Raw genomic sequence first — 7,456 nt, 5'->3', positions numbered from 1 at the left:
CCTAGTTCTGAGTTGGTGACTGTGATGTATTAATACTGGTAATTAGTCCTAGTTCTGAGATGGTAACTGTGATGTATTAATACTGTAAGTAGTCCTAGTTCTGAGTTGGTAACTGTGATGTATTAATACTGTAAGTAGTCCTGGTTCTGAGATGGTGACTGTGATGTATTAATACTGTAAGTATTCCTAGTTCTGAGTTGGTAACTGTGATGTATTAATACTGTAAGTAGTCCCACGTCTAAGTGTGTGAGTAATTATGATATATAATACTGTAAGTATTCCTAGTTCTGAGTTGGTAATTGTGATGTATTAATACTGTAAGTAGTCTTACGTCTAAGTGGGTGAGTCATAATGATGATGTATAATACTGTAAGTAGTCTTACGTCTAAGTGGGTGAGTCATAATTATGATGTATAATACTGTAAGTAGTCATACATCTAAGTGGGTAATAATTATGATGTATAATGCTGTAAGTAGTCTTACGTCTAAGTGGGTGAGTAATAGTTATGATGTATAATACTGTAAGTAGTCATACATCTACGTGGGTAAGTAATAATTATGATGTATAATACTGTAAGTAGTTTTATGTCTAAGTGAGTAATAATTATGATGTATAATACTGTAAGTAGTCATACATCTAAGTGGGTAATAATTATGATGTATAATGCTGTAAGTAGTCATACATCTAAGTGAGTAATAATTATGATGTATAATACTGTAAGTAGTTTTACGTCTAAGTGAGTAATAATTATGATGTATAATACTGTAAGTAGTCTTACGTCTAAGTGGGTAATAATTATGATGTATAATGCTGTAAGTAGTCGTACATCTAAGTGGGTGAGTCATAATTATGATGTATAATACTGTAAGTAGTCTTACGTCAAAGTGGATGAGTAACTATGATGTATAATATTGTAAGTAGTCCTACGTCTAAGTGTGTGAGTAATCATGATGTATAATACTGTAAGTAGTCCTACGTCTAAGTGGGTAAGTAATTATGATGTATAATACTGTAAGTAGTCCTAGCTCTGAGTTGCTGAGTAACTATGATGTACTATACTAAGCTCCCTATTTCTGAAGTGTGGTTAACTGTGCTGTATGATACTTAAGCAGTCCTGGTTCATGAGTTTGGTGAGAAGCTATAATATATGATGTTCTAAGCAGTCCCAGTTCATGAGTTTGAGAAGCTGTAATGTATGGTACTTAATCAGTTTTAATTCATAAGTTTGGTGAGAAGCTCTAATATATATATAATGCTCTAAGCAGTCCTAGTTGATGAGTTTGGTGAGAAGCTCTAATATATAATGTCCCAGTTCATGAGTTTGATGAGAAGCTCTAATATATAATGTCCCAGTTCATGAGTTTGATGAGAAGCTCTAATATATATTGTCCCAGTTCATGAGTTTGGTGAGAAGCTATAATATATGATGCTCTAAGCAGTCCCAGTTCATGAGTTTGGTGAGAAGCTCTAATATGTAATGTTCCAGTTCATGAGTTTGAGAAGCTATAATGTTTGATGCTCTAAGTAGTCCCAATTCATGAGTTTGGTGAGAAGCTCTAATATGATGTTTAAGCAGTCCCAGTTCATGAGTTTGAGAAGCTATAATGTTTGATGCTCTAAGCATTCCTGGTTCTGAGATTTTAACTTTAACTACATTAATTAAGTCTTCCTAGTTTTAAGTTGGAGGGAAGGGAGGAACTGTTGAAATAATAATTATCATTTTTGATTCTTATTTGATCCTTTTTGTCTTAGGCTGCTAAGTGATTAACTATGGATTACCCTGAAGAAACTAGAAGATCAAAACATTGGCTGAAATGGATGACATTGTTTTAACTACACGTTAGGAAAGGAAGCCACTTCCGTTAGTTTTTTTTAAATGTAGGTGAGTAAGTGAATAATGTGTCTGTGTGCCTCATGCAGGAAATTATGTCATATCTAAATATACGGTTACCGAGTACAAGTCTTCTACAAGAGAGCACATTATGTTTACATCTATGTATGTTAATTATATGGACTTCATCATTCATTTTATGTGGTAGAAACTTGCATTAGGCCTAATCATTAGATATAACAGTATTGCTCTTTCTGTTATCAGAAAGAGCAGAATTATGATTTAATTTACAGAAGATTTTTACAGACTGGTGGTAGCTCAGTCTTGCTGGTGAATAGGTAATTACATTCAAAACATGTAATGATTAAGTACAGTCAGTCGGACACGTAAAGGGAGAATTATGACTGTGACCTAGTCTTTTTTTTGGTTTTGCATTAAGTTATTTATTTTTGAGCTGATTTAAATGTCATTTTAATTAATACAAAATATTTCATTTCTGTTTACATAATTTTAAGTTTTGCTTTTTGTTTCTGTTCAGATTTTATGAAAATAAGATACCGAGGTGCGGAAAATATTTGTTTTTTAATGATTTCAAGTCCACGTTGGTGTATATGATACTGGTAGACAATTCTGTCCTTGAGTAGACTGTGCAGTAACAAGTAGACAAAAATAGGATAAAATCATGTTTAATACAAAAGAACTCTAGTACTATCCTAGTCTGTCACATGACCCCTGACCTATGCATTGTACAACTAATTACAGGATTTTAAGCCACATACACATCGTAATACAGTTTGTAGTCATAGTCTAAGCTTGGTGAGACAGCAACCAGGTAAGTGTTCAGCATATTAATTATTTAAGTTAAGTTTAATAGTTGCTGCTGAAGAAATAACTGTGTAGATAATTCAGTATTTATAACAAAAAAGGTATTGCAGTAAAAAAAAATTTATTATTAGATGATCTGATAAAGGTGGCTGGTATTATGACATTTTATAATCTAGGCAAACAGCTCACAGTTTATATTTGGAATATTGTGTTTTAACTTGGGCCAAAATATAGTTGCAGAGTTTATGTTGAAAAGTTTGTTTATGATATTAGGCCTACAAGTGAACATGGCTGTAAATTCATTATTATCATTATATAAACTGGACTTGGCAATATTTTTAACAAGTAATCCAAAAGAACCTGCCCAATGACAGAACATGTTACATTGTTTGATTAATGTTCCTTCTAAATAATGGTTTCATTGTTCGATTATTTAATTTTTTTAATAAAACTTTCTATCGTCATATATACTGATATAGCTACTATGGCTTCCGGATATTGAGAAGGATGAGACAAGAATTCCCTTCCCCTACCCTAGAAACCACTCATTCCTTTTGATTATTTTATGAATACCTTATTATTCACAATGATTAAAATTAGCTCAGTTCCGTTAACTTATCAATAAGTTACTTGTCGAAAGGTGAGATTATGATAACATTATAGACTTCTACAGTTTGTTTACGTTTTGATTACCTGTCTTACCAGCATAAGTGAATATATTATGTGATTGTCATACAGCTCTAGTCTCAACAAAATATATGATTGATATAATGCTATCAGGTAAAGTTTTATGTTCCTGGCTGAAGAGTGAGAGTGTTTTAATCGGTTATTTTTGTAGGACTCCATGTGTAATAAGGTCAACTCATAGTGTTCTGTGTTTTGTACTAAAAATCAAATATTTTTAAAATACAAATTTAGGAACTGTGGACCACAAATCTAGTACAATTTTTGCCTACAAATATAATAGATTGTCCACCTTAAACTTAATAAATTTCAGACCCTTCTCAAGGTGTAATACAACATGCAAGTCTGATATAAATTTGGTATGCTGTTTTTAGATATGCTATATAACATGATTTTTAAAGGCACTCTACTGGGATTCTCAGTGTGTGTATCTGGTACAATTTCGTTGATCTAGAATAATTACTATTTAAAATATAATCATTTTAAATATAGGGTTTACTTTATAGCTGCCACATAAATGTGTGAAAACATACTTCGTATTTGAGCAAATAAAACTTTCACTTCCCCCCTTTTTTTTTTTCATGTCAAGGCTTAAGCAAAACTGATAAAACCTATAAATAAAACCCGGATATATGATAAACATCCTCTTCAATGATAAGCTTATCCTTTAAGGGTTAACATTAAAGATGAGTAATGCCAAACCTAAGGTCTTATCCTCGATTCTGGAGTGATCAAAATATTTTACAACTCATCACACCATTATGAAGTTCAGTGGTGACTCCAGATTTCTGAAAATAGTGGCGGAGTTTGATGAGCAAAATGCTTTTATTTTATTTTAAAAGAACGAGGGAAGAATCATAGTATGTGAATTAGGAAGCTCTAAAGCAGAATGTTTTCATAAAGAGAACGTATAATGAGTAGCTTTCAACTGTTCAGTTCTTGCTCTCATTGGCTGCCTAGGTGATGGTTCTTACCAGGGATTGGATGATATTTCGTGAAAATGTGGTATGTTTTGTGAGTTTTAGTATTTAATGGGGGGATGACAAATATTTAGAGTACGCTTTGTCTTCCCCTGACGTCGCCACTGTGAAAACTATATAATGTCATTAAGCCTCGTATAGTGAGGCCTAGTTCGTACGACTGTTGCAGAGTAATGCAGATGCAGTCAAATATACAAGGGAAGTATAGAGTCCCTGCTGTTTTGACATTACAAGGGAAGTATAGAGTCCCTGCCGTTTTGACATAGCAAAGTGGTTGCAAATATTTAAATCTTTCAACATCATACTACACTGTACCTTTTAAGGTCACAGAAGCACGAGAAAAGGACGTAGAGGACATTAAAAAAGACGTCTTAAGAGTGCGTATGATGTTGAACACGGACTGAGATCAGCAATTAGGTTAGAGGCTGGAACGTGAATTGGGCCTAAGACAAAATACAAAAAATGTTTTTGTGTGTGTGTGTTATGCTCGTTATAGTTTTTAAAGGTTCTTCTTAAAGAAGGAAAAATATTATAAGAACAATGTTAGATAACGTTCCCCTTCTTTCTTTCTTTTGTTATTAATTCCTAATGACCTCATCAGATTGCATATCCTGCCATGTGGAAGGTAGTAGTTGTCTTATTTCACTGACTGAGTACTTGTGGAAATGTGCCTTACGTCAGGGGCATTTTTATCTCCTTTCTCGGGCAATAATTCTTAAATAAGATAACCTATGTACATCATCATCTAACAATTTTCAATTACCATACCAAACATTACAGCAATTGAGCCAGCAAAATCTCGGTGAGGGCTGCTAACAGACATACGCACACATAATAAAACATTTTATACTAACATGCGGCGTTATACTGTGAACATTGCTGGTGTCTTGTGGTAACCTAGGTCACTGATTAATAACATCGGTTACCAAATTTGATGGTCGAGGTCCAAACTCACGCTGATGCTTATTCGATACTTACCGATTTTGTTTGTCATTATATTCACGGAAATATATATATATTATTCATGAAAACCACTTTTTAAGGTACATATTTATTTGGTCTCCAGTTTCGGAAGGCTTTTTTAAGGACTATAACATTGAGCTTTTGATTTAAGAGCGACATCTACCTTGGTAAAATTTTATTTATTGCCACTTTAACGAATATTGTTATTGTATAAAGAATAAAATCGTGTATATATGACATATGTATATTTTAAGGGGACCTGTCCCCTGCTAGCATCGGTCATGACTATACAGGGTATTGGCGACATGTAAATCTTGAAATAAGGAAACTAACTCTTTGAACGTAGCTGCATAGTATATATGACATATGTATATTTTAAGGGGACCTGTCCCCCGCTAGCATCGGTCATGACTATACAGGGTATTGCGCGACATGTAAAGCTTGAAATAATGAAACTAACTCTTTAAACGTAGCTACATAGTATATATGACATATGTATATTTTAAGGGGACCTGTCCCCTGCTAGCATCGGCCATGACTATACAGGGTATTGCGCGACATGTAAAGCTTGAAATAATGATACTAACTCTTTGAACGTAGCTGCATACAGTAGAGCAAGTGTTTTCAATCTCCAGTAGAGTGAGTGCTGTGTTCAGTGCCACTCGTCGAAGATTTGATCATATTTGTCCATGACCTAAAATAAAGTGATCAAATCTATAATCAATATGCCAGTCGAAGAAATAAAAACATCGAACAGTGTTCATCTTAGCTTGTTCTAACTCTCTTTAATGCACGCAAATACAAAACTTCAAAATCGTATATTAGGCCAAAGGTCAAATTTGATCAAGTACTGAAACTTTATCACTTGTCATCACTTTTGTCACACCACTAGCCTTAATTGGGTGTAATCTCTCCAGATATAAGGCTAAGTGTCCAAAAGAAATTATATATGCATATAAGTATACATAGTTAATTTTGATTGTTTCTTTACGGGTGTTAATAAAGCTGTGGATTGCGCGTTCGAATCCTATCACTTAATACGCTCCCTTTTCAGCCGTGGAGAGTATTATAATGTGATGGTTAATTTCATTATTCTTGAGTAAAAGAGTAGCCCAATAGTTAGCGGTGAGTAATGTTGACTGGCTGCTTTTCTCCTAGTTCTTCACGTCAAAATTAGGGACGACTAGCGCATTATAGGCTTCGAGTAGCTTTGCGCGGATTTCAACAAAGTTCATAAACCTCTTGTTAAATAGTCTAAAACGGTTTTTTCAAATAATTTCGGGCCAAGCCACACAAAGGGCCGTTTGCAGGTAGCCGACCCTAAATTTGAACTCATAGTTAATTGACTAACACTTATAGTGCACCCACATCCGCAAAGTGCAGAACGTTTTTTTTTCCGGGAAAAAGCCGTGAATCATGAGTTTTCGGATTCACGGTTCGGACGCCTAACCATTATAGGCCACGTCCACCCATAAAAATTCAGGTAAGTCGTTATGACTGACCTACCAAGAAAGGCCGTTAAAATTAATAACTCATCCAGTTTTCAGAGCGTGTGGTCGTTTCTGTTTTAATTATAAGGAAATTAAGAATTACTATCACTCATGCGCAGTGGATATTCTATGCTTTAATGACATCATATAATATTATACAAATACAAATTAAAATCTCTTAATATAATTCACCAAGATTCACTGACGCACCAAATACAAGATCAAGCATTGGATCTTTCGATCTTCAGCCAGGCCCTGAAACACCAAACACTTCATCCGCAGAACAGACTTGGAACTTTCAGCACTTGGGTTCTTTGAAGTAACGTCTACCCTACGAAGGTTCTTGGGTGTTTAGAAGGAATGTTCGTACTATAAAGCACCTGGGTTCTTGGGTTTTATGAAGAAAGGCCTACCCTGCAAAAGCACTTGGGTTCTTGGGTGTTTAGAAGGAATGTTCGTACTAGAAAGCCCTTGGGTTCTTGGGTTTTATGAAGAAAGGCCTACCCTACAAAAGCACTTGGGTTCTTGGGTGTTTAGAAGGAATGTTCGTACTAGAAAGCCCTTGGGTTCTTGGGTTTTTAAGGAAGGTCTTCCCTACGAAAGCACCTGGGTTCTTAGGTTTTATGAAGAAAGGCCTACCCTACAAAAGCACTTGGGTGTTTAGAAGTAATGTTCATGTTAG

General features: G+C 34.6%; 1 long non-coding RNA gene across 1 annotated transcript in view; it reads left to right on the top strand.

Annotated features, from left to right (window-relative positions):
* LOC111089323 overlaps window positions 1–1,879 on the top strand; it is a 10,029-nt gene extending 8,150 nt beyond the window's left edge. The window contains exon 2 of the long non-coding RNA XR_002613590.1: window positions 1,754–1,879. This is a non-coding gene — a long non-coding RNA (uncharacterized LOC111089323). The remainder of the gene's footprint in view (window positions 1–1,753) is intronic.
* Window positions 1,880–7,456: the final 5,577 nt, after the last annotated feature.

Source organism: Limulus polyphemus, unplaced genomic scaffold (assembly GCF_000517525.1).
Source record: "Limulus polyphemus unplaced genomic scaffold, Limulus_polyphemus-2.1.2 Scaffold5891, whole genome shotgun sequence".
Taxonomy (NCBI): Eukaryota; Metazoa; Arthropoda; class Merostomata; order Xiphosura; family Limulidae; genus Limulus; species Limulus polyphemus.
This window is presented reverse-complemented; position numbering and strand designations above follow the sequence as displayed.